The following is a 24,766-nucleotide window of genomic DNA, read 5'->3' as shown; positions in this document are numbered from 1 at the left end:
TCATTTTTGAATGTCAACGGCCATATCACGTAGAACGCACCTGGTCTCGTCAGCTCCCAGAAGTTAAGTTACGTCGAGTCCCGTTAGTACTTGGAAGGGTGACCGCTTGGGAATACGGGATGTCGTTGGCGATGGATAGTTTGTTTTCAATAACAAATTTCTTGACATTTTTTTTCAATCACGATGGTTACCAGTCCAATTTCGTAGATGAAACATTTCAATGCCTTAGAGATAGGTTCAATTCATCTGTAAGAATGATGTTTTTCAAATTTTATCGCGTTTTTTAATCGCGATGGTTACCAGTCCAAATTCGTAGATCAAAAATTTCAATGACATAGGGATAGGTTCAATTCATCTATAGGAATGATTCTGGATGAATTTCATTGCGAGTTTTTCAAAGTTGATCGCGCTTTTTATTCGCGATGGTTACCAGTCCAAATTCAATGAACAAACATTTCTGTCACTTTGAAGTGATTTTCTATTCATCCATTGGGACTGGGAGGGTAAATTTTCATTTTTGAATGTCAACGGCCATATCACGTAGAACGCACCTGGTCTCGTCAGCTCCCAGAAGTTAAGTTACGTCGAGTCCCGTTAGTACTTGGAAGGGTGACCGCTTGGGAATACGGGATGTCGTTGGCGATGGATAGTTTGTTTTCAATAACAAATTTCTTGACATTTTTTTTCAATCACGATGGTTACCAGTCCAATTTCGTAGATGAAACATTTCAATGCCTTAGAGATAGGTTCAATTCATCTGTAAGAATGATGTTTTTCAAATTTTATCGCGTTTTTTAATCGCGATGGTTACCAGTCCAAATTCGTAGATCAAAAATTTCAATGACATAGGGATAGGTTCAATTCATCTATAGGAATGATTCTGGATGAATTTCATTGCGAGTTTTTCAAAGTTGATCGCGCTTTTTATTCGCGATGGTTACCAGTCCAAATTCAATGAACAAACATTTCTGTCACTTTGAAGTGATTTTCTATTCATCCATTGGGACTGGGAGGGTAAATTTTCATTTTTGAATGTCAACGGCCATATCACGTAGAACGCACCTGGTCTCGTCAGCTCCCAGAAGTTAAGTTACGTCGAGTCCCGTTAGTACTTGGAAGGGTGACCGCTTGGGAATACGGGATGTCGTTGGCGATGGATAGTTTGTTTTCAATAACAAATTTCTTGACATTTTTTTTCAATCACGATGGTTACCAGTCCAATTTCGTAGATGAAACATTTCAATGCCTTAGAGATAGGTTCAATTCATCTATAAGAATGATTCTGGATCAATTCCATTGAGAGTTTGTCAAATTTTATCGCGTTTTTTAATCGCGATGGTTACCAGTCCAAATTCGTACATCAAAAATTTCAATGACATAGGGATAGGTTCAATTCATCTATAGGAATGATTCTGGATGAATTTCATTGCGAGTTTTTCAAAGTTGATCGCGCTTTTTATTCGCGATGGGTACCAGTCCAAATTCAATGAACAAACATTTCTGTCACTTTGAAGTGATTTTCTATTCATCCATTGGGACTGGGAGGGTAAATTTTCATTTTTGAATGTCAACGGCCATATCACGTAGAACGCACCTGGTCTCGTCAGCTCCCAGAAGTTAAGTTACGTCGAGTCCCGTTAGTACTTGGAAGGGTGACCGCTTGGGAATACGGGATGTCGTTGGCGATGGATAGTTTGTTTTCAATAACAAATTTCTTGACATTTTTTTTCAATCACGATGGTTACCAGTCCAATTTCGTAGATGAAACATTTCAATGCCTTAGAGATAGGTTCAATTCATCTATAAGAATGATTCTGGATCAATTCCATTGAGAGTTTGTCAAATTTTATCGCGTTTTTTAATCGCGATGGTTACCAGTCCAAATTCGTACATCAAAAATTTCAATGACATAGGGATAGGTTCAATTCATCTATAGGAATGATTCTGGATGAATTTCATTGCGAGTTTTTCAAAGTTGATCGCGCTTTTTATTCGCGATGGGTACCAGTCCAAATTCAATGAACAAACATTTCTGTCACTTTGAAGTGATTTTCTATTCATCCATTGGGACTGGGAGGGTAAATTTTCATTTTTGAATGTCAACGGCCATATCACGTAGAACGCACCTGGTCTCGTCAGCTCCCAGAAGTTAAGTTACGTCGAGTCCCGTTAGTACTTGGAAGGGTTACCGCTTGGGAATACGGGATGTCGTTGGCGACGGATAGTTTGTTTTCAATAACAAATTTCTTGACATTTTTTTTCAATCACGATGGTTACCAGTCCAATTTCGTAGATGAAACATTTCAATGCCTTAGAGATAGGTTCAATTCATCTATAAGAATGATTCTGGATCAATTCCATTGAGAGTTTGTCAAATTTTATCGCGTTTTTTAATCGCGATGGTTACCAGTCCAAATTCGTACATCAAAAATTTCAATGACATAGGGATAGGTTCAATTCATCTATAGGAATGATTCTGGATGAATTTCATTGCGAGTTTTTCAAAGTTGATCGCGCTTTTTATTCGCGATGGTTACCAGTCCAAATTCAATGAACAAACATTTCTGTCACTTTGAAGTGATTTTCTATTCATCCATTGGGACTGGGAGGGTAAATTTTCATTTTTGAATGTCAACGGCCATATCACGTAGAACGCACCTGGTCTCGTCAGCTCCCAGAAGTTAAGTTACGTCGAGTCCCGTTAGTACTTGGAAGGGTGACCGCTTGGGAATACGGGATGTCGTTGGCGATGGATAGTTTGTTTTCAATAACAAATTTCTTGACATTTTTTTTCAATCACGATGGTTACCAGTCCAATTTCGTAGATGAAACATTTCAATGCCTTAGAGATAGGTTCAATTCATCTGTAAGAATGATGTTTTTCAAATTTTATCGCGTTTTTTAATCGCGATGGTTACCAGTCCAAATTCGTACATCAAAAATTTCAATGACATAGGGATAGGTTCAATTCATCTATAGGAATGATTCTGGATGAATTTCATTGCGAGTTTTTCAAAGTTGATCGCGCTTTTTATTCGCGATGGTTACCAGTCCAAATTCAATGAACAAACATTTCTGTCACTTTGAAGTGATTTTCTATTCATCCATTGGGACTGGGAGGGTAAATTTTCATTTTTGAATGTCAACGGCCATATCACGTAGAACGCACCTGGTCTCGTCAGCTCCCAGAAGTTAAGTTACGTCGAGTCCCGTTAGTACTTGGAAGGGTGACCGCTTGGGAATACGGGATGTCGTTGGCGATGGATAGTTTGTTTTCAATAACAAATTTCTTGACATTTTTTTTCAATCACGATGGTTACCAGTCCAATTTCGTAGATGAAACATTTCAATGCCTTAGAGATAGGTTCAATTCATCTGTAAGAATGATGTTTTTCAAATTTTATCGCGTTTTTTAATCGCGATGGTTACCAGTCCAAATTCGTAGATCAAAAATTTCAATGACATAGGGATAGGTTCAATTCATCTATAGGAATGATTCTGGATGAATTTCATTGCGAGTTTTTCAAAGTTGATCGCGCTTTTTATTCGCGATGGTTACCAGTCCAAATTCAATGAACAAACATTTCTGTCACTTTGAAGTGATTTTCTATTCATCCATTGGGACTGGGAGGGTAAATTTTCATTTTTGAATGTCAACGGCCATATCACGTAGAACGCACCTGGTCTCGTCAGCTCCCAGAAGTTAAGTTACGTCGAGTCCCGTTAGTACTTGGAAGGGTGACCGCTTGGGAATACGGGATGTCGTTGGCGATGGATAGTTTGTTTTCAATAACAAATTTCTTGACATTTTTTTTCAATCACGATGGTTACCAGTCCAATTTCGTAGATGAAACATTTCAATGCCTTAGAGATAGGTTCAATTCATCTGTAAGAATGATGTTTTTCAAATTTTATCGCGTTTTTTAATCGCGATGGTTACCAGTCCAAATTCGTACATCAAAAATTTCAATGACATAGGGATAGGTTCAATTCATCTATAGGAATGATTCTGGATGAATTTCATTGCGAGTTTTTCAAAGTTGATCGCGCTTTTTATTCGCGATGGTTACCAGTCCAAATTCAATGAACAAACATTTCTGTCACTTTGAAGTGATTTTCTATTCATCCATTGGGACTGGGAGGGTAAATTTTCATTTTTGAATGTCAACGGCCATATCACGTAGAACGCACCTGGTCTCGTCAGCTCCCAGAAGTTAAGTTACGTCGAGTCCCGTTAGTACTTGGAAGGGTGACCGCTTGGGAATACGGGATGTCGTTGGCGATGGATAGTTTGTTTTCAATAACAAATTTCTTGACATTTTTTTTCAATCACGATGGTTACCAGTCCAATTTCGTAGATGAAACATTTCAATGCCTTAGAGATAGGTTCAATTCATCTGTAAGAATGATGTTTTTCAAATTTTATCGCGTTTTTTAATCGCGATGGTTACCAGTCCAAATTCGTAGATCAAAAATTTCAATGACATAGGGATAGGTTCAATTCATCTATAGGAATGATTCTGGATGAATTTCATTGCGAGTTTTTCAAAGTTGATCGCGCTTTTTATTCGCGATGGTTACCAGTCCAAATTCAATGAACAAACATTTCTGTCACTTTGAAGTGATTTTCTATTCATCCATTGGGACTGGGAGGGTAAATTTTCATTTTTGAATGTCAACGGCCATATCACGTAGAACGCACCTGGTCTCGTCAGCTCCCAGAAGTTAAGTTACGTCGAGTCCCGTTAGTACTTGGAAGGGTGACCGCTTGGGAATACGGGATGTCGTTGGCGATGGATAGTTTGTTTTCAATAACAAATTTCTTGACATTTTTTTTCAATCACGATGGTTACCAGTCCAATTTCGTAGATGAAACATTTCAATGCCTTAGAGATAGGTTCAATTCATCTGTAAGAATGATGTTTTTCAAATTTTATCGCGTTTTTTAATCGCGATGGTTACCAGTCCAAATTCGTAGATCAAAAATTTCAATGACATAGGGATAGGTTCAATTCATCTATAGGAATGATTCTGGATGAATTTCATTGCGAGTTTTTCAAAGTTGATCGCGCTTTTTATTCGCGATGGTTACCAGTCCAAATTCAATGAACAAACATTTCTGTCACTTTGAAGTGATTTTCTATTCATCCATTGGGACTGGGAGGGTAAATTTTCATTTTTGAATGTCAACGGCCATATCACGTAGAACGCACCTGGTCTCGTCAGCTCCCAGAAGTTAAGTTACGTCGAGTCCCGTTAGTACTTGGAAGGGTTACCGCTTGGGAATACGGGATGTCGTTGGCGACGGATAGTTTGTTTTCAATAACAAATTTCTTGACATTTTTTTTCAATCACGATGGTTACCAGTCCAATTTCGTAGATGAAACATTTCAATGCCTTAGAGATAGGTTCAATTCATCTATAAGAATGATTCTGGATCAATTCCATTGAGAGTTTGTCAAATTTTATCGCGTTTTTTAATCGCGATGGTTACCAGTCCAAATTCGTACATCAAAAATTTCAATGACATAGGGATAGGTTCAATTCATCTATAGGAATGATTCTGGATGAATTTCATTGCGAGTTTTTCAAAGTTGATCGCGCTTTTTATTCGCGATGGTTACCAGTCCAAATTCAATGAACAAACATTTCTGTCACTTTGAAGTGATTTTCTATTCATCCATTGGGACTGGGAGGGTAAATTTTCATTTTTGAATGTCAACGGCCATATCACGTAGAACGCACCTGGTCTCGTCAGCTCCCAGAAGTTAAGTTACGTCGAGTCCCGTTAGTACTTGGAAGGGTGACCGCTTGGGAATACGGGATGTCGTTGGCGATGGATAGTTTGTTTTCAATAACAAATTTCTTGACATTTTTTTTCAATCACGATGGTTACCAGTCCAATTTCGTAGATGAAACATTTCAATGCCTTAGAGATAGGTTCAATTCATCTGTAAGAATGATGTTTTTCAAATTTTATCGCGTTTTTTAATCGCGATGGTTACCAGTCCAAATTCGTAGATCAAAAATTTCAATGACATAGGGATAGGTTCAATTCATCTATAGGAATGATTCTGGATGAATTTCATTGCGAGTTTTTCAAAGTTGATCGCGCTTTTTATTCGCGATGGTTACCAGTCCAAATTCAATGAACAAACATTTCTGTCACTTTGAAGTGATTTTCTATTCATCCATTGGGACTGGGAGGGTAAATTTTCATTTTTGAATGTCAACGGCCATATCACGTAGAACGCACCTGGTCTCGTCAGCTCCCAGAAGTTAAGTTACGTCGAGTCCCGTTAGTACTTGGAAGGGTGACCGCTTGGGAATACGGGATGTCGTTGGCGATGGATAGTTTGTTTTCAATAACAAATTTCTTGACATTTTTTTTCAATCACGATGGTTACCAGTCCAATTTCGTAGATGAAACATTTCAATGCCTTAGAGATAGGTTCAATTCATCTGTAAGAATGATGTTTTTCAAATTTTATCGCGTTTTTTAATCGCGATGGTTACCAGTCCAAATTCGTAGATCAAAAATTTCAATGACATAGGGATAGGTTCAATTCATCTATAGGAATGATTCTGGATGAATTTCATTGCGAGTTTTTCAAAGTTGATCGCGCTTTTTATTCGCGATGGTTACCAGTCCAAATTCAATGAACAAACATTTCTGTCACTTTGAAGTGATTTTCTATTCATCCATTGGGACTGGGAGGGTAAATTTTCATTTTTGAATGTCAACGGCCATATCACGTAGAACGCACCTGGTCTCGTCAGCTCCCAGAAGTTAAGTTACGTCGAGTCCCGTTAGTACTTGGAAGGGTGACCGCTTGGGAATACGGGATGTCGTTGGCGATGGATAGTTTGTTTTCAATAACAAATTTCTTGACATTTTTTTTCAATCACGATGGTTACCAGTCCAATTTCGTAGATGAAACATTTCAATGCCTTAGAGATAGGTTCAATTCATCTATAAGAATGATTCTGGATCAATTCCATTGAGAGTTTGTCAAATTTTATCGCGTTTTTTAATCGCGATGGTTACCAGTCCAAATTCGTACATCAAAAATTTCAATGACATAGGGATAGGTTCAATTCATCTATAGGAATGATTCTGGATGAATTTCATTGCGAGTTTTTCAAAGTTGATCGCGCTTTTTATTCGCGATGGGTACCAGTCCAAATTCAATGAACAAACATTTCTGTCACTTTGAAGTGATTTTCTATTCATCCATTGGGACTGGGAGGGTAAATTTTCATTTTTGAATGTCAACGGCCATATCACGTAGAACGCACCTGGTCTCGTCAGCTCCCAGAAGTTAAGTTACGTCGAGTCCCGTTAGTACTTGGAAGGGTGACCGCTTGGGAATACGGGATGTCGTTGGCGATGGATAGTTTGTTTTCAATAACAAATTTCTTGACATTTTTTTTCAATCACGATGGTTACCAGTCCAATTTCGTAGATGAAACATTTCAATGCCTTAGAGATAGGTTCAATTCATCTATAAGAATGATTCTGGATCAATTCCATTGAGAGTTTGTCAAATTTTATCGCGTTTTTTAATCGCGATGGTTACCAGTCCAAATTCGTACATCAAAAATTTCAATGACATAGGGATAGGTTCAATTCATCTATAGGAATGATTCTGGATGAATTTCATTGCGAGTTTTTCAAAGTTGATCGCGCTTTTTATTCGCGATGGGTACCAGTCCAAATTCAATGAACAAACATTTCTGTCACTTTGAAGTGATTTTCTATTCATCCATTGGGACTGGGAGGGTAAATTTTCATTTTTGAATGTCAACGGCCATATCACGTAGAACGCACCTGGTCTCGTCAGCTCCCAGAAGTTAAGTTACGTCGAGTCCCGTTAGTACTTGGAAGGGTTACCGCTTGGGAATACGGGATGTCGTTGGCGACGGATAGTTTGTTTTCAATAACAAATTTCTTGACATTTTTTTTCAATCACGATGGTTACCAGTCCAATTTCGTAGATGAAACATTTCAATGCCTTAGAGATAGGTTCAATTCATCTATAAGAATGATTCTGGATCAATTCCATTGAGAGTTTGTCAAATTTTATCGCGTTTTTTAATCGCGATGGTTACCAGTCCAAATTCGTACATCAAAAATTTCAATGACATAGGGATAGGTTCAATTCATCTATAGGAATGATTCTGGATGAATTTCATTGCGAGTTTTTCAAAGTTGATCGCGCTTTTTATTCGCGATGGTTACCAGTCCAAATTCAATGAACAAACATTTCTGTCACTTTGAAGTGATTTTCTATTCATCCATTGGGACTGGGAGGGTAAATTTTCATTTTTGAATGTCAACGGCCATATCACGTAGAACGCACCTGGTCTCGTCAGCTCCCAGAAGTTAAGTTACGTCGAGTCCCGTTAGTACTTGGAAGGGTGACCGCTTGGGAATACGGGATGTCGTTGGCGATGGATAGTTTGTTTTCAATAACAAATTTCTTGACATTTTTTTTCAATCACGATGGTTACCAGTCCAATTTCGTAGATGAAACATTTCAATGCCTTAGAGATAGGTTCAATTCATCTGTAAGAATGATGTTTTTCAAATTTTATCGCGTTTTTTAATCGCGATGGTTACCAGTCCAAATTCGTACATCAAAAATTTCAATGACATAGGGATAGGTTCAATTCATCTATAGGAATGATTCTGGATGAATTTCATTGCGAGTTTTTCAAAGTTGATCGCGCTTTTTATTCGCGATGGTTACCAGTCCAAATTCAATGAACAAACATTTCTGTCACTTTGAAGTGATTTTCTATTCATCCATTGGGACTGGGAGGGTAAATTTTCATTTTTGAATGTCAACGGCCATATCACGTAGAACGCACCTGGTCTCGTCAGCTCCCAGAAGTTAAGTTACGTCGAGTCCCGTTAGTACTTGGAAGGGTGACCGCTTGGGAATACGGGATGTCGTTGGCGATGGATAGTTTGTTTTCAATAACAAATTTCTTGACATTTTTTTTCAATCACGATGGTTACCAGTCCAATTTCGTAGATGAAACATTTCAATGCCTTAGAGATAGGTTCAATTCATCTGTAAGAATGATGTTTTTCAAATTTTATCGCGTTTTTTAATCGCGATGGTTACCAGTCCAAATTCGTAGATCAAAAATTTCAATGACATAGGGATAGGTTCAATTCATCTATAGGAATGATTCTGGATGAATTTCATTGCGAGTTTTTCAAAGTTGATCGCGCTTTTTATTCGCGATGGTTACCAGTCCAAATTCAATGAACAAACATTTCTGTCACTTTGAAGTGATTTTCTATTCATCCATTGGGACTGGGAGGGTAAATTTTCATTTTTGAATGTCAACGGCCATATCACGTAGAACGCACCTGGTCTCGTCAGCTCCCAGAAGTTAAGTTACGTCGAGTCCCGTTAGTACTTGGAAGGGTGACCGCTTGGGAATACGGGATGTCGTTGGCGATGGATAGTTTGTTTTCAATAACAAATTTCTTGACATTTTTTTTCAATCACGATGGTTACCAGTCCAATTTCGTAGATGAAACATTTCAATGCCTTAGAGATAGGTTCAATTCATCTATAAGAATGATTCTGGATCAATTCCATTGAGAGTTTGTCAAATTTTATCGCGTTTTTTAATCGCGATGGTTACCAGTCCAAATTCGTACATCAAAAATTTCAATGACATAGGGATAGGTTCAATTCATCTATAGGAATGATTCTGGATGAATTTCATTGCGAGTTTTTCAAAGTTGATCGCGCTTTTTATTCGCGATGGGTACCAGTCCAAATTCAATGAACAAACATTTCTGTCACTTTGAAGTGATTTTCTATTCATCCATTGGGACTGGGAGGGTAAATTTTCATTTTTGAATGTCAACGGCCATATCACGTAGAACGCACCTGGTCTCGTCAGCTCCCAGAAGTTAAGTTACGTCGAGTCCCGTTAGTACTTGGAAGGGTGACCGCTTGGGAATACGGGATGTCGTTGGCGATGGATAGTTTGTTTTCAATAACAAATTTCTTGACATTTTTTTTCAATCACGATGGTTACCAGTCCAATTTCGTAGATGAAACATTTCAATGCCTTAGAGATAGGTTCAATTCATCTATAAGAATGATTCTGGATCAATTCCATTGAGAGTTTGTCAAATTTTATCGCGTTTTTTAATCGCGATGGTTACCAGTCCAAATTCGTACATCAAAAATTTCAATGACATAGGGATAGGTTCAATTCATCTATAGGAATGATTCTGGATGAATTTCATTGCGAGTTTTTCAAAGTTGATCGCGCTTTTTATTCGCGATGGGTACCAGTCCAAATTCAATGAACAAACATTTCTGTCACTTTGAAGTGATTTTCTATTCATCCATTGGGACTGGGAGGGTAAATTTTCATTTTTGAATGTCAACGGCCATATCACGTAGAACGCACCTGGTCTCGTCAGCTCCCAGAAGTTAAGTTACGTCGAGTCCCGTTAGTACTTGGAAGGGTTACCGCTTGGGAATACGGGATGTCGTTGGCGACGGATAGTTTGTTTTCAATAACAAATTTCTTGACATTTTTTTTCAATCACGATGGTTACCAGTCCAATTTCGTAGATGAAACATTTCAATGCCTTAGAGATAGGTTCAATTCATCTATAAGAATGATTCTGGATCAATTCCATTGAGAGTTTGTCAAATTTTATCGCGTTTTTTAATCGCGATGGTTACCAGTCCAAATTCGTACATCAAAAATTTCAATGACATAGGGATAGGTTCAATTCATCTATAGGAATGATTCTGGATGAATTTCATTGCGAGTTTTTCAAAGTTGATCGCGCTTTTTATTCGCGATGGGTACCAGTCCAAATTCAATGAACAAACATTTCTGTCACTTTGAAGTGATTTTCTATTCATCCATTGGGACTGGGAGGGTAAATTTTCATTTTTGAATGTCAACGGCCATATCACGTAGAACGCACCTGGTCTCGTCAGCTCCCAGAAGTTAAGTTACGTCGAGTCCCGTTAGTACTTGGAAGGGTGACCGCTTGGGAATACGGGATGTCGTTGGCGATGGATAGTTTGTTTTCAATAACAAATTTCTTGACATTTTTTTTCAATCACGATGGTTACCAGTCCAATTTCGTAGATGAAACATTTCAATGCCTTAGAGATAGGTTCAATTCATCTGTAAGAATGATGTTTTTCAAATTTTATCGCGTTTTTTAATCGCGATGGTTACCAGTCCAAATTCGTACATCAAAAATTTCAATGACATAGGGATAGGTTCAATTCATCTATAGGAATGATTCTGGATGAATTTCATTGCGAGTTTTTCAAAGTTGATCGCGCTTTTTATTCGCGATGGTTACCAGTCCAAATTCAATGAACAAACATTTCTGTCACTTTGAAGTGATTTTCTATTCATCCATTGGGACTGGGAGGGTAAATTTTCATTTTTGAATGTCAACGGCCATATCACGTAGAACGCACCTGGTCTCGTCAGCTCCCAGAAGTTAAGTTACGTCGAGTCCCGTTAGTACTTGGAAGGGTTACCGCTTGGGAATACGGGATGTCGTTGGCGATGGATAGTTTGTTTTCAATAACAAATTTCTTGACATTTTTTTTCAATCACGATGGTTACCAGTCCAATTTCGTAGATGAAACATTTCAATGCCTTAGAGATAGGTTCAATTCATCTATAAGAATGATTCTGGATCAATTCCATTGAGAGTTTGTCAAATTTTATCGCGTTTTTTAATCGCGATGGTTACCAGTCCAAATTCGTAGATCAAAAATTTCAATGACATAGGGATAGGTTCAATTCATCTATAGGAATGATTCTGGATGAATTTCATTGCGAGTTTTTAAAAGTTGATCGCGCTTTTTATTCGCGATGGTTACCAGTCCAAATTCAATGAACAAACATTTCTGTCACTTTGAAGTGATTTTCTATTCATCCATTGGGACTGGGAGGGTAAATTTTCATTTTTGAATGTCAACGGCCATATCACGTAGAACGCACCTGGTCTCGTCAGCTCCCAGAAGTTAAGTTACGTCGAGTCCCGTTAGTACTTGGAAGGGTGACCGCTTGGGAATACGGGATGTCGTTGGCGATGGATAGTTTGTTTTCAATAACAAATTTCTTGACATTTTTTTTCAATCACGATGGTTACCAGTCCAATTTCGTAGATGAAACATTTCAATGCCTTAGAGATAGGTTCAATTCATCTGTAAGAATGATGTTTTTCAAATTTTATCGCGTTTTTTAATCGCGATGGTTACCAGTCCAAATTCGTAGATCAAAAATTTCAATGACATAGGGATAGGTTCAATTCATCTATAGGAATGATTCTGGATGAATTTCATTGCGAGTTTTTCAAAGTTGATCGCGCTTTTTATTCGCGATGGTTACCAGTCCAAATTCAATGAACAAACATTTCTGTCACTTTGAAGTGATTTTCTATTCATCCATTGGGACTGGGAGGGTAAATTTTCATTTTTGAATGTCAACGGCCATATCACGTAGAACGCACCTGGTCTCGTCAGCTCCCAGAAGTTAAGTTACGTCGAGTCCCGTTAGTACTTGGAAGGGTGACCGCTTGGGAATACGGGATGTCGTTGGCGATGGATAGTTTGTTTTCAATAACAAATTTCTTGACATTTTTTTTCAATCACGATGGTTACCAGTCCAATTTCGTAGATGAAACATTTCAATGCCTTAGAGATAGGTTCAATTCATCTATAAGAATGATTCTGGATCAATTCCATTGAGAGTTTGTCAAATTTTATCGCGTTTTTTAATCGCGATGGTTACCAGTCCAAATTCGTACATCAAAAATTTCAATGACATAGGGATAGGTTCAATTCATCTATAGGAATGATTCTGGATGAATTTCATTGCGAGTTTTTCAAAGTTGATCGCGCTTTTTATTCGCGATGGGTACCAGTCCAAATTCAATGAACAAACATTTCTGTCACTTTGAAGTGATTTTCTATTCATCCATTGGGACTGGGAGGGTAAATTTTCATTTTTGAATGTCAACGGCCATATCACGTAGAACGCACCTGGTCTCGTCAGCTCCCAGAAGTTAAGTTACGTCGAGTCCCGTTAGTACTTGGAAGGGTGACCGCTTGGGAATACGGGATGTCGTTGGCGATGGATAGTTTGTTTTCAATAACAAATTTCTTGACATTTTTTTTCAATCACGATGGTTACCAGTCCAATTTCGTAGATGAAACATTTCAATGCCTTAGAGATAGGTTCAATTCATCTGTAAGAATGATGTTTTTCAAATTTTATCGCGTTTTTTAATCGCGATGGTTACCAGTCCAAATTCGTAGATCAAAAATTTCAATGACATAGGGATAGGTTCAATTCATCTATAGGAATGATTCTGGATGAATTTCATTGCGAGTTTTTCAAAGTTGATCGCGCTTTTTATTCGCGATGGTTACCAGTCCAAATTCAATGAACAAACATTTCTGTCACTTTGAAGTGATTTTCTATTCATCCATTGGGACTGGGAGGGTAAATTTTCATTTTTGAATGTCAACGGCCATATCACGTAGAACGCACCTCGTCTCGTCAGCTCCCAGAAGTTAAGTTACGTCGAGTCCCGTTAGTACTTGGAAGGGTGACCGCTTGGGAATACGGGATGTCGTTGGCGATGGATAGTTTGTTTTCAATAACAAATTTCTTGACATTTTTTTTCAATCACGATGGTTACCAGTCCAATTTCGTAGATGAAACATTTCAATGCCTTAGAGATAGGTTCAATTCATCTGTAAGAATGATGTTTTTCAAATTTTATCGCGTTTTTTAATCGCGATGGTTACCAGTCCAAATTCGTAGATCAAAAATTTCAATGACATAGGGATAGGTTCAATTCATCTATAGGAATGATTCTGGATGAATTTCATTGCGAGTTTTTCAAAGTTGATCGCGCTTTTTATTCGCGATGGTTACCAGTCCAAATTCAATGAACAAACATTTCTGTCACTTTGAAGTGATTTTCTATTCATCCATTGGGACTGGGAGGGTAAATTTTCATTTTTGAATGTCAACGGCCATATCACGTAGAACGCACCTGGTCTCGTCAGCTCCCAGAAATTAAGTTACGTCGAGTCCCGTTAGTACTTGGAAGGGTGACCGCTTGGGAATACGGGATGTCGTTGGCGATGGATAGTTTGTTTTCAATAACAAATTTCTTGACATTTTTTTTCAATCACGATGGTTACCAGTCCAATTTCGTAGATGAAACATTTCAATGCCTTAGAGATAGGTTCAATTCATCTATAAGAATGATTCTGGATCAATTCCATTGAGAGTTTGTCAAATTTTATCGCGTTTTTTAATCGCGATGGTAACCAGTCCAAATTCGTACATCAAAAATTTCAATGACATAGGGATAGGTTCAATTCATCTATAGGAATGATTCTGGATGAATTTCATTGCGAGTTTTTCAAAGTTGATCGCGCTTTTTATTCGCGATGGTTACCAGTCCAAATTCAATGAACAAACATTTCTGTCACTTTGAAGTGATTTTCTATTCATCCATTGGGACTGGGAGGGTAAATTTTCATTTTTGAATGTCAACGGCCATATCACGTAGAACGCACCTGGTCTCGTCAGCTCCCAGAAGTTAAGTTACGTCGAGTCCCGTTAGTACTTGGAAGGGTGACCGCTTGGGAATACGGGATGTCGTTGGCGATGGATAGTTTGTTTTCAATAACAAATTTCTTGACATTTTTTTTCAATCACGATGGTTACCAGTCCAATTTCGTAGATGAAACATTTCAATGCCTTAGAGATAGGTTCAATTCATCTGTAAGAATGATGTTTTTCAAATTTTATCGCGTTTTTTAATCGCGATGGTTACCAGTCCAAATTCGTACATCAAAAATTTCAATGACATAGGGATAGGTTCAATTCATCTATAGGAATGATTCTGGATGAATTTCATTGCGAGTTTTTCAAAGTTGATCGCGCTTTTTATTCGCGATGGTTACCAGTCCAAATTCAATGAACAAACATTTCTGTCACTTTGAAGTGATTTTCTATTCATCCATTGGGACTGGGAGGGTAAATTTTCATTTTTGAATGTCAACGGCCATATCACGTAGAACGCACCTGGTCTCGTCAGCTCCCAGAAGTTAAGTTACGTCGAGTCCCGTTAGTACTTGGAAGGGTGACCGCTTGGGAATACGGGATGTCGTTGGCGATGGATAGTTTGTTTTCAATAACAAATTTCTTGACATTTTTTTTCAATCACGATGGTTACCAGTCCAATTTCGTAGATGAAACATTTCAATGCCTTAGAGATAGGTTCAATTCATCTATAAGAATGATTCTGGATCAATTCCATTGAGAGTTTGTCAAATTTTATCGCGTTTTTTAATCGCGATGGTAACCAGTCCAAATTCGTAGATCAAAAATTTCAATGACATAGGGATAGGTTCAATTCATCTATAGGAATGATTCTGGATGAATTTCATTGCGAGTTTTTCAAAGTTGATCGCGCTTTTTATTCGCGATGGTTACCAGTCCAAATTCAATGAACAAACATTTCTGTCACTTTGAAGTGATTTTCTATTCATCCATTGGGACTGGGAGGGTAAATTTTCATTTTTGAATGTCAACGGCCATATCACGTAGAACGCACCTGGTCTCGTCAGCTCCCAGAAGTTAAGTTACGTCGAGTCCCGTTAGTACTTGGAAGGGTGACCGCTTGGGAATACGGGATGTCGTTGGCGATGGATAGTTTGTTTTCAATAACAAATTTCTTGACATTTTTTTTCAATCACGATGGTTACCAGTCCAATTTCGTAGATGAAACATTTCAATGCCTTAGAGATAGGTTCAATTCATCTATAAGAATGATTCTGGATCAATTCCATTGAGAGTTTGTCAAATTTTATCGCGTTTTTTAATCGCGATGGTTACCAGTCCAAATTCGTAGATCAAAAATTTCAATGACATAGGGATAGGTTCAATTCATCTATAGGAATGATTCTGGATGAATTTCATTGCGAGTTTTTCAAAGTTGATCGCGCTTTTTATTCGCGATGGTTACCAGTCCAAATTCAATGAACAAACATTTCTGTCACTTTGAAGTGATTTTCTATTCATCCATTGGGACTGGGAGGGTAAATTTTCATTTTTGAATGTCAACGGCCATATCACGTAGAACGCACCTGGTCTCGTCAGCTCCCAGAAGTTAAGTTACGTCGAGTCCCGTTAGTACTTGGAAGGGTGACCGCTTGGGAATACGGGATGTCGTTGGCGATGGATAGTTTGTTTTCAATAACAAATTTCTTGACATTTTTTTTCAATCACGATGGTTACCAGTCCAATTTCGTAGATGAAACATTTCAATGCCTTAGAGATAGGTTCAATTCATCTATAAGAATGATTCTGGATCAATTCCATTGAGAGTTTGTCAAATTTTATCGCGTTTTTTAATCGCGATGGTAACCAGTCCAAATTCGTAGATCAAAAATTTCAATGACATAGGGATAGGTTCAATTCATCTATAGGAATGATTCTGGATGAATTTCATTGCGAGTTTTTCAAAGTTGATCGCGCTTTTTATTCGCGATGGTTACCAGTCCAAATTCAATGAACAAACATTTCTGTCACTTTGAAGTGATTTTCTATTCATCCATTGGGACTGGGAGGGTAAATTTTCATTTTTGAATGTCAACGGCCATATCACGTAGAACGCACCTGGTCTCGTCAGCTCCCAGAAGTTAAGTTACGTCGAGTCCCGTTAGTACTTGGAAGGGTGACCGCTTGGGAATACGGGATGTCGTTGGCGATGGATAGTTTGTTTTCAATAACAAATTTCTTGACATTTTTTTTCAATCACGATGGTTACCAGTCCAATTTCGTAGATGAAACATTTCAATGCCTTAGAGATAGGTTCAATTCATCTATAAGAATGATTCTGGATCAATTCCATTGAGAGTTTGTCAAATTTTATCGCGTTTTTTAATCGCGATGGTTACCAGTCCAAATTCGTAGATCAAAAATTTCAATGACATAGGGATAGGTTCAATTCATCTATAGGAATGATTCTGGATGAATTTCATTGCGAGTTTTTCAAAGTTGATCGCGCTTTTTATTCGCGATGGTTACCAGTCCAAATTCAATGAACAAACATTTCTGTCACTTTGAAGTGATTTTCTATTCATCCATTGGGACTGGGAGGGTAAATTTTCATTTTTGAATGTCAACGGCCATATCACGTAGAACGCACCTGGTCTCGTCAGCTCCCAGAAGTTAAGTTACGTCGAGTCCCGTTAGTACTTGGAAGGGTGACCGCTTGGGAATACGGGATGTCGTTGGCGATGGATAGTTTGTTTTCAATAACAAATTTCTTGACATTTTTTTTCAATCACGATGGTTACCAGTCCAATTTCGTAGATGAAACATTTCAATGCCTTAGAGATAGGTTCAATTCATCTATAAGAATGATTCTGGATCAATTCCATTGAGAGTTTGTCAAATTTTATCGCGTTTTTTAATCGCGATGGTAACCAGTCCAAATTCGTAGATCAAAAATTTCAATGACATAGGGATAGGTTCAATTCATCTATAGGAATGATTCTGGATGAATTTCATTGCGAGTTTTTCAAAGTTGATCGCGCTTTTTATTCGCGATGGTTACCAGTCCAAATTCAATGAACAAACATTTCTGTCACTTTGAAGTGATTTTCTATTCATCCATTGGGACTGGGAGGGTAAATTTTCATTTTTGAATGTCAACGGCCATATCACGTAGAACGCACCTGGTCTCGTCAGCTCCCAGAAGTTAAGTTACGTCGAGTCCCGTTAGTACTTGGAAGGGTGACCGCTTGGGAATACGGGATGTCGTTGGCGATGGATAGTTTGTTTTCAATAACAAATTTCTTGACATTTTTTTTCAATCACGATGGTTACCAGTCCAATTTCGTAGATGAAACATTTCAATGCCTTAGAGATAGGTTCAATTCATCTATAAGAATGATTCTGGATCAATTCCATTGAGAGTTTGTCAAATTTTATCGCGTTTTTTAATCGCGATGGTTACCAGTCCAAATTCGTAGATCAAAAATTTCAATGACATAGGGATAGGTTCAATTCATCTATAGGAATGATTCTGGATGAATTTCATTGCGAGTTTTTCAAAGTTGATCGCGCTTTTTATTCGCGATGGTTACCAGTCCAAATTCAATGAACAAACATTTCTGTCACTTTGAAGTGATTTTCTATTCATCCATTGGGACTGGGAGGGTAAATTTTCATTTTTGAATGTCAACGGCCATATCACGTAGAACGCACCTGGTCTCGTCAGCTCCCAGAAGTTAAGTTACGTCGAGTCCCGTTAGTACTTGGAAGGGTGACCGCTTGGGAATACGGGATGTCGTTGGCGATGGATAGTTTGTTTTCAATAACAAATTTCTTGACATTTTTTTTCAATCACGATGGTTACCAGTCCAATTTCGTAGATGAAACATTTCAATGCCTTAGAGATAGGTTCAATTCATCTATAAGAATGATTCTGGATCAATTCCATTGAGAGTTTGTCAAATTTTATCGCGTTTTTTAATCGCGATGGTTACCAGTCCAAATTCGTAGATCAAAAATTTCAATGACATAGGGATAGGTTCAATTCATCTATAGGAATGATTCTGGATGAATTTCATTGCGAGTTTTTCAAAGTTGATCGCGCTTTTTATTCGCGATGGTTACCAGTCCAAATTCAATGAACAAACATTTCTGTCACTTTGAAGTGATTTTCTATTCATCCATTGGGAGTGGGAGGGTAAATTTTCATTTTTGAATGTCAACGGCCATATCACGTAGAACGCACCTGGTCTCGTCAGCTCCCAGAAGTTAAGTTACGTCGAGTCCCGTTAGTACTTGGAAGGGTGACCGCTTGGGAATACGGGATGTCGTTGGCGATGGATAGTTTGTTTTCAATAACAAATTTCTTGACATTTTTTTTCAATCACGATGGTTACCAGTCCAATTTCGTAGATGAAACATTTCAATGCCTTAGAGATAGGTTCAATTCATCTATAAGAATGATTCTGGATCAATTCCATTGAGAGTTTGTCAAATTTTATCGCGTTTTTTAATCGCGATGGTTACCAGTCCAAATTCGTAGATCAAAAATTTCAATGACATAGGGATAGGTTCAATTCATCTATAGGAATGATTCTGGATGAATTTCATTGCGAGTTTTTCAAAGTTGATCGCGCTTTTTATTCGCGATGGTTACCAGTCCAAATTCAATGAACAAACATTTCTGTCACTTTGAAGTGATTTTCTATTCATCCATTGGGACTGGGAGGGTAAATTTTCATTTTTGAATGTCAACGGCCATATCACGTAGAACGCACCTGGTCTCGTCAGCTCCCAGAAGTTAAGTTACGTCGAGTCCCGTTAGTACTTGGAAGGGTGACCGCTTGGGAATACGGGATGTCGTTGGCGATGGATAGTTTGTTTTCAATAACAAATTTCTTGACATTTTTTTTCAATCACGATGGTTACCAGTCCAATTTCGTAGATGAAACATTTCAATGCCTTAGAGATAGGTTCAATTCATCTATAAGAATGATTCTGGATCAATTCCATTGAGAGTTTGTCAAATTTTATCGCGTTTTTTAATCGCGATGGTAACCAGTCCAAATTCGTAGATCAAAAATTTCAATGACATAGGGATAGGTTCAATTCATCTATAGGAATGATTCTGGATGAATTTCATTGCGAGTTTTTCAAAGTTGATCGCGCTTTTTATTCGCGATGGTTACCAGTCCAAATTCAATGAACAAACATTTCTGTCACTTTGAAGTGATTTTCTATTCATCCATTGGGACTGGGAGGGTAAATTTTCATTTTTGAATGTCAACGGCCATATCACGTAGAACGCACCTGGTCTCGTCAGCTCCCAGAAGTTAAGTTACGTCGAGTCCCGTTAGTACTTGGAAGGGTGACCGCTTGGGAATACGGGATGTCGTTGGCGATGGATAGTTTGTTTTCAATAACAAATTTCTTGACATTTTTTTTCAATCACGATGGTTACCAGTCCAATTTCGTAGATGAAACATTTCAATGCCTTAGAGATAGGTTCAATTCATCTATAAGAATGATTCTGGATCAATTCCATTGAGAGTTTGTCAAATTTTATCGCGTTTTTTAATCGCGATGGTTACCAGTCCAAATTCGTAGATCAAAAATTTCAATGACATAGGGATAGGTTCAATTCATCTATAGGAATGATTCTGGATGAATTTCATTGCGAGTTTTTCAAAGTTGATCGCGCTTTTTATTCGCGATGGTTACCAGTCCAAATTCAATGAACAAACATTTCTGTCACTTTGAAGTGATTTTCTATTCATCCATTGGGACTGGGAGGGTAAATTTTCATTTTTGAATGTCAACGGCCATATCACGTAGAACGCACCTGGTCTCGTCAGCTCCCAGAAGTTAAGTTACGTCGAGTCCCGTTAGTACTTGGAAGGGTGACCGCTTGGGAATACGGGATGTCGTTGGCGATGGATAGTTTGTTTTCAATAACAAATTTCTTGACATTTTTTTTCAATCACGATGGTTACCAGTCCAATTTCGTAGATGAAACATTTCAATGCCTTAGAGATAGGTTCAATTCATCTATAAGAATGATTCTGGATCAATTCCATTGAGAGTTTGTCAAATTTTATCGCGTTTTTTAATCGCGATGGTTACCAGTCCAAATTCGTAGATCAAAAATTTCAATGACATAGGGATAGGTTCAATTCATCTATAGGAATGATTCTGGATGAATTTCATTGCGAGTTTTTCAAAGTTGATCGCGCTTTTTATTCGCGATGGTTACCAGTCCAAATTCAATGAACAAACATTTCTGTCACTTTGAAGTGATTTTCTATTCATCCATTGGGACTGGGAGGGTAAATTTTCATTTTTGAATGTCAACGGCCATATCACGTAGAACGCACCTGGTCTCGTCAGCTCCCAGAAGTTAAGTTACGTCGAGTCCCGTTAGTACTTGGAAGGGTGACCGCTTGGGAATACGGGATGTCGTTGGCGATGGATAGTTTGTTTTCAATAACAAATTTCTTGACATTTTTTTTCAATCACGATGGTTACCAGTCCAATTTCGTAGATGAAACATTTCAATGCCTTAGAGATAGGTTCAATTCATCTATAAGAATGATTCTGGATCAATTCCATTGAGAGTTTGTCAAATTTTATCGCGTTTTTTAATCGCGATGGTAACCAGTCCAAATTCGTAGATCAAAAATTTCAATGACATAGGGATAGGTTCAATTCATCTATAGGAATGATTCTGGATGAATTTCATTGCGAGTTTTTCAAAGTTGATCGCGCTTTTTATTCGCGATGGTTACCAGTCCAAATTCAATGAACAAACATTTCTGTCACTTTGAAGTGATTTTCTATTCATCCATTGGGACTGGGAGGGTAAATTTTCATTTTTGAATGTCAACGGCCATATCACGTAGAACGCACCTGGTCTCGTCAGCTCCCAGAAGTTAAGTTACGTCGAGTCCCGTTAGTACTTGGAAGGGTGACCGCTTGGGAATACGGGATGTCGTTGGCGATGGATAGTTTGTTTTCAATAACAAATTTCTTGACATTTTTTTTCAATCACGATGGTTACCAGTCCAATTTCGTAGATGAAACATTTCAATGCCTTAGAGATAGGTTCAATTCATCTATAAGAATGATTCTGGATCAATTCCATTGAGAGTTTGTCAAATTTTATCGCGTTTTTTAATCGCGATGGTTACCAGTCCAAATTCGTAGATCAAAAATTTCAATGACATAGGGATAGGTTCAATTCATCTATAGGAATGATTCTGGATGAATTTCATTGCGAGTTTTTCAAAGTTGATCGCGCTTTTTATTCGCGATGGTTACCAGTCCAAATTCAATGAACAAACATTTCTGTCACTTTGAAGTGATTTTCTATTCATCCATTGGGACTGGGAGGGTAAATTTTCATTTTTGAATGTCAACGGCCATATCACGTAGAACGCACCTGGTCTCGTCAGCTCCCAGAAGTTAAGTTACGTCGAGTCCCGTTAGTACTTGGAAGGGTGACCGCTTGGGAATACGGGATGTCGTTGGCGATGGATAGTTTGTTTTCAATAACAAATTTCTTGACATTTTTTTTCAATCACGATGGTTACCAGTCCAATTTCGTAGATGAAACATTTCAATGCCTTAGAGATAGGTTCAATTCATCTGTAAGAATGATGTTTTTCAAATTTTATCGCGTTTTTTAATCGCGATGGTTACCAGTCCAAATTCGTAGATCAAAAATTTCAATGACATAGGGATAGGTTCAATTCATCTATAGGAATGATTCTGGATGAATTTCATTGCGAGTTTTTCAAAGTTGATCGCGCTTTTTATTCGCGATGGTTACCAGTCCAAATTCAATGAACAAACATTTCTGTCACTTTGAAGTGATTTTCTATTCATCCATTGGGACTGGGAGGGTAAATTTTCATTTTTGAATGTCAACGGCCATATCACGTAGAACGCACCTGGTCTCGTCAGCTCCCAGAAGTTAAGTTACGTCGAGTCCCGTTAGTACTTGGAAGGGTGACCGCTTGGGAATACGGGATGTCGTTGTCGATGGATAGTTTGTTTTCAATAACAAATTTCTTGACATTTTTTTTCAATCACGATGGTTATCAGTCCAATTTCGTAGATGAAACATTTCAATGCCTTAGAGATAGGTTCAATTCATCTATAAGAATGATTCTGGATCAATTCCATTGAGAGTTTGTCAAATTTTATCGCGTTTTTTAATCGCGATGGTTACCAGTCCAAATTCGTACATCAAAAATTTCAATGACATAGGGATAGGTTCAATTCATCTATAGGAATGATTCTGGATGAATTTCATTGCGAGTTTTTCAAAGTTGATCGCGCTTTTTATTCGCGATGGGTACCAGTCCAAATTCAATGAACAAACATTTCTGTCACTTTGAAGTGATTTTCTATTCATCCATTGGGACTGGGAGGGTAAATTTTCATTTTTGAATGTCAACGGCCATATCACGTAGAACGCACCTGGTCTCGTCAGCTCCCAGAAGTTAAGTTACGTCGAGTCCCGTTAGTACTTGGAAGGGTGACCGCTTGGGAATACGGGATGTCGTTGGCGATGGATAGTTTGTTTTCAATAACAAATTTCTTGACATTTTTTTTCAATCACGATGGTTACCAGTCCAATTTCGTAGATGAAACATTTCAATGCCTTAGAGATAGGTTCAATTCATCTATAAGAATGATTCTGGATCAATTCCATTGAGAGTTTGTCAAATTTTATCGCGTTTTTTAATCGCGATGGTAACCAGTCCAAATTCGTAGATCAAAAATTTCAATGACATAGGGATAGGTTCAATTCATCTATAGGAATGATTCTGGATGAATTTCATTGCGAGTTTTTCAAAGTTGATCGCGCTTTTTATTCGCGATGGGTACCAGTCCAAATTCAATGAACAAACATTTCTGTCACTTTGAAGTGATTTTCTATTCATCCATTGGGACTGGGAGGGTAAATTTTCATTTTTGAATGTCAACGGCCATATCACGTAGAACGCACCTGGTCTCGTCAGCTCCCAGAAGTTAAGTTACGTCGAGTCCCGTTAGTACTTGGAAGGGTGACCGCTTGGGAATACGGGATGTCGTTGGCGATGGATAGTTTGTTTTCAATAACAAATTTCTTGACATTTTTTTTCAATCACGATGGTTACCAGTCCAATTTCGTAGATGAAACATTTCAATGCCTTAGAGATAGGTTCAATTCATCTATAAGAATGATTCTGGATCAATTCCATTGAGAGTTTGTCAAATTTTATCGCGTTTTTTAATCGCGATGGTTACCAGTCCAAATTCGTAGATCAAAAATTTCAATGACATAGGGATAGGTTCAATTCATCTATAGGAATGATTCTGGATGAATTTCATTGCGAGTTTTTCAAAGTTGATCGCGCTTTTTATTCGCGATGGTTACCAGTCCAAATTCAATGAACAAACATTTCTGTCACTTTGAAGTGATTTTCTATTCATCCATTGGGACTGGGAGGGTAAATTTTCATTTTTGAATGTCAACGGCCATATCACGTAGAACGCACCTCGTCTCGTCAGCTCCCAGAAGTTAAGTTACGTCGAGTCCCGTTAGTACTTGGAAGGGTGACCGCTTGGGAATACGGGATGTCGTTGGCGATGGATAGTTTGTTTTCAATAACAAATTTCTTGACATTTTTTTTCAATCACGATGGTTACCAGTCCAATTTCGTAGATGAAACATTTCAATGCCTTAGAGATAGGTTCAATTCATCTGTAAGAATGATGTTTTTCAAATTTTATCGCGTTTTTTAATCGCGATGGTTACCAGTCCAAATTCGTAGATCAAAAATTTCAATGACATAGGGATAGGTTCAATTCATCTATAGGAATGATTCTGGATGAATTTCATTGCGAGTTTTTCAAAGTTGATCGCGCTTTTTATTCGCGATGGTTACCAGTCCAAATTCAATGAACAAACATTTCTGTCACTTTGAAGTGATTTTCTATTCATCCATTGGGACTGGGAGGGTAAATTTTCATTTTTGAATGTCAACGGCCATATCACGTAGAACGCACCTGGTCTCGTCAGCTCCCAGAAATTAAGTTACGTCGAGTCCCGTTAGTACTTGGAAGGGTGACCGCTTGGGAATACGGGATGTCGTTGGCGATGGATAGT

General features: G+C 38.1%; 48 pseudogenes; all 48 read left to right on the top strand.

Moving 5' to 3' along the window:
- The first annotated feature begins 12 nt into the window (after positions 1 to 12).
- On the top strand, positions 13 to 131 carry LOC124332514 (annotated as a pseudogene).
- Positions 132 to 523: 392 nt separating this feature from the next.
- LOC124332513 lies at positions 524 to 642 on the top strand (annotated as a pseudogene).
- A 392-nt stretch (positions 643 to 1,034) lies between these two features.
- LOC124332512 lies at positions 1,035 to 1,153 on the top strand (annotated as a pseudogene).
- A 413-nt stretch (positions 1,154 to 1,566) lies between these two features.
- On the top strand, positions 1,567 to 1,685 carry LOC124332511 (annotated as a pseudogene).
- A 413-nt stretch (positions 1,686 to 2,098) lies between these two features.
- On the top strand, positions 2,099 to 2,217 carry LOC124333848 (annotated as a pseudogene).
- Positions 2,218 to 2,630: 413 nt separating this feature from the next.
- On the top strand, positions 2,631 to 2,749 carry LOC124332510 (annotated as a pseudogene).
- Positions 2,750 to 3,141: 392 nt separating this feature from the next.
- On the top strand, positions 3,142 to 3,260 carry LOC124332509 (annotated as a pseudogene).
- A 392-nt stretch (positions 3,261 to 3,652) lies between these two features.
- LOC124332508 lies at positions 3,653 to 3,771 on the top strand (annotated as a pseudogene).
- Positions 3,772 to 4,163: 392 nt separating this feature from the next.
- Positions 4,164 to 4,282, top strand: LOC124332507 (annotated as a pseudogene).
- Positions 4,283 to 4,674: 392 nt separating this feature from the next.
- Positions 4,675 to 4,793, top strand: LOC124332505 (annotated as a pseudogene).
- Positions 4,794 to 5,185: 392 nt separating this feature from the next.
- On the top strand, positions 5,186 to 5,304 carry LOC124333847 (annotated as a pseudogene).
- A 413-nt stretch (positions 5,305 to 5,717) lies between these two features.
- On the top strand, positions 5,718 to 5,836 carry LOC124332504 (annotated as a pseudogene).
- A 392-nt stretch (positions 5,837 to 6,228) lies between these two features.
- On the top strand, positions 6,229 to 6,347 carry LOC124332503 (annotated as a pseudogene).
- Positions 6,348 to 6,739: 392 nt separating this feature from the next.
- LOC124332502 lies at positions 6,740 to 6,858 on the top strand (annotated as a pseudogene).
- Positions 6,859 to 7,271: 413 nt separating this feature from the next.
- On the top strand, positions 7,272 to 7,390 carry LOC124332500 (annotated as a pseudogene).
- A 413-nt stretch (positions 7,391 to 7,803) lies between these two features.
- Positions 7,804 to 7,922, top strand: LOC124333846 (annotated as a pseudogene).
- A 413-nt stretch (positions 7,923 to 8,335) lies between these two features.
- On the top strand, positions 8,336 to 8,454 carry LOC124332499 (annotated as a pseudogene).
- A 392-nt stretch (positions 8,455 to 8,846) lies between these two features.
- Positions 8,847 to 8,965, top strand: LOC124332498 (annotated as a pseudogene).
- A 392-nt stretch (positions 8,966 to 9,357) lies between these two features.
- LOC124332497 lies at positions 9,358 to 9,476 on the top strand (annotated as a pseudogene).
- Positions 9,477 to 9,889: 413 nt separating this feature from the next.
- LOC124332496 lies at positions 9,890 to 10,008 on the top strand (annotated as a pseudogene).
- A 413-nt stretch (positions 10,009 to 10,421) lies between these two features.
- On the top strand, positions 10,422 to 10,540 carry LOC124333845 (annotated as a pseudogene).
- A 413-nt stretch (positions 10,541 to 10,953) lies between these two features.
- On the top strand, positions 10,954 to 11,072 carry LOC124332495 (annotated as a pseudogene).
- A 392-nt stretch (positions 11,073 to 11,464) lies between these two features.
- Positions 11,465 to 11,583, top strand: LOC124333844 (annotated as a pseudogene).
- A 413-nt stretch (positions 11,584 to 11,996) lies between these two features.
- LOC124332493 lies at positions 11,997 to 12,115 on the top strand (annotated as a pseudogene).
- A 392-nt stretch (positions 12,116 to 12,507) lies between these two features.
- Positions 12,508 to 12,626, top strand: LOC124332492 (annotated as a pseudogene).
- A 413-nt stretch (positions 12,627 to 13,039) lies between these two features.
- On the top strand, positions 13,040 to 13,158 carry LOC124332491 (annotated as a pseudogene).
- Positions 13,159 to 13,550: 392 nt separating this feature from the next.
- On the top strand, positions 13,551 to 13,669 carry LOC124329801 (annotated as a pseudogene).
- Positions 13,670 to 14,061: 392 nt separating this feature from the next.
- On the top strand, positions 14,062 to 14,180 carry LOC124335162 (annotated as a pseudogene).
- A 413-nt stretch (positions 14,181 to 14,593) lies between these two features.
- Positions 14,594 to 14,712, top strand: LOC124332490 (annotated as a pseudogene).
- Positions 14,713 to 15,104: 392 nt separating this feature from the next.
- Positions 15,105 to 15,223, top strand: LOC124332489 (annotated as a pseudogene).
- Positions 15,224 to 15,636: 413 nt separating this feature from the next.
- Positions 15,637 to 15,755, top strand: LOC124332488 (annotated as a pseudogene).
- A 413-nt stretch (positions 15,756 to 16,168) lies between these two features.
- On the top strand, positions 16,169 to 16,287 carry LOC124332487 (annotated as a pseudogene).
- Positions 16,288 to 16,700: 413 nt separating this feature from the next.
- Positions 16,701 to 16,819, top strand: LOC124332486 (annotated as a pseudogene).
- A 413-nt stretch (positions 16,820 to 17,232) lies between these two features.
- LOC124332484 lies at positions 17,233 to 17,351 on the top strand (annotated as a pseudogene).
- Positions 17,352 to 17,764: 413 nt separating this feature from the next.
- LOC124332483 lies at positions 17,765 to 17,883 on the top strand (annotated as a pseudogene).
- Positions 17,884 to 18,296: 413 nt separating this feature from the next.
- Positions 18,297 to 18,415, top strand: LOC124332481 (annotated as a pseudogene).
- Positions 18,416 to 18,828: 413 nt separating this feature from the next.
- LOC124332480 lies at positions 18,829 to 18,947 on the top strand (annotated as a pseudogene).
- Positions 18,948 to 19,360: 413 nt separating this feature from the next.
- On the top strand, positions 19,361 to 19,479 carry LOC124332479 (annotated as a pseudogene).
- Positions 19,480 to 19,892: 413 nt separating this feature from the next.
- On the top strand, positions 19,893 to 20,011 carry LOC124332478 (annotated as a pseudogene).
- A 413-nt stretch (positions 20,012 to 20,424) lies between these two features.
- On the top strand, positions 20,425 to 20,543 carry LOC124332477 (annotated as a pseudogene).
- A 413-nt stretch (positions 20,544 to 20,956) lies between these two features.
- Positions 20,957 to 21,075, top strand: LOC124332476 (annotated as a pseudogene).
- A 413-nt stretch (positions 21,076 to 21,488) lies between these two features.
- On the top strand, positions 21,489 to 21,607 carry LOC124332475 (annotated as a pseudogene).
- Positions 21,608 to 22,020: 413 nt separating this feature from the next.
- Positions 22,021 to 22,139, top strand: LOC124332474 (annotated as a pseudogene).
- A 392-nt stretch (positions 22,140 to 22,531) lies between these two features.
- Positions 22,532 to 22,650, top strand: LOC124333570 (annotated as a pseudogene).
- A 413-nt stretch (positions 22,651 to 23,063) lies between these two features.
- LOC124332473 lies at positions 23,064 to 23,182 on the top strand (annotated as a pseudogene).
- Positions 23,183 to 23,595: 413 nt separating this feature from the next.
- LOC124332472 lies at positions 23,596 to 23,714 on the top strand (annotated as a pseudogene).
- A 413-nt stretch (positions 23,715 to 24,127) lies between these two features.
- On the top strand, positions 24,128 to 24,246 carry LOC124329800 (annotated as a pseudogene).
- Positions 24,247 to 24,638: 392 nt separating this feature from the next.
- On the top strand, positions 24,639 to 24,757 carry LOC124335161 (annotated as a pseudogene).
- Positions 24,758 to 24,766: the final 9 nt, after the last annotated feature.

This window comes from Daphnia pulicaria, chromosome 3, assembly GCF_021234035.1.
Source record: "Daphnia pulicaria isolate SC F1-1A chromosome 3, SC_F0-13Bv2, whole genome shotgun sequence".
Taxonomy (NCBI): Eukaryota; Metazoa; Arthropoda; class Branchiopoda; order Diplostraca; family Daphniidae; genus Daphnia; species Daphnia pulicaria.
Note: the sequence above shows the minus strand (reverse complement) of the source record. Positions and strands in the feature narration are given on the sequence as shown.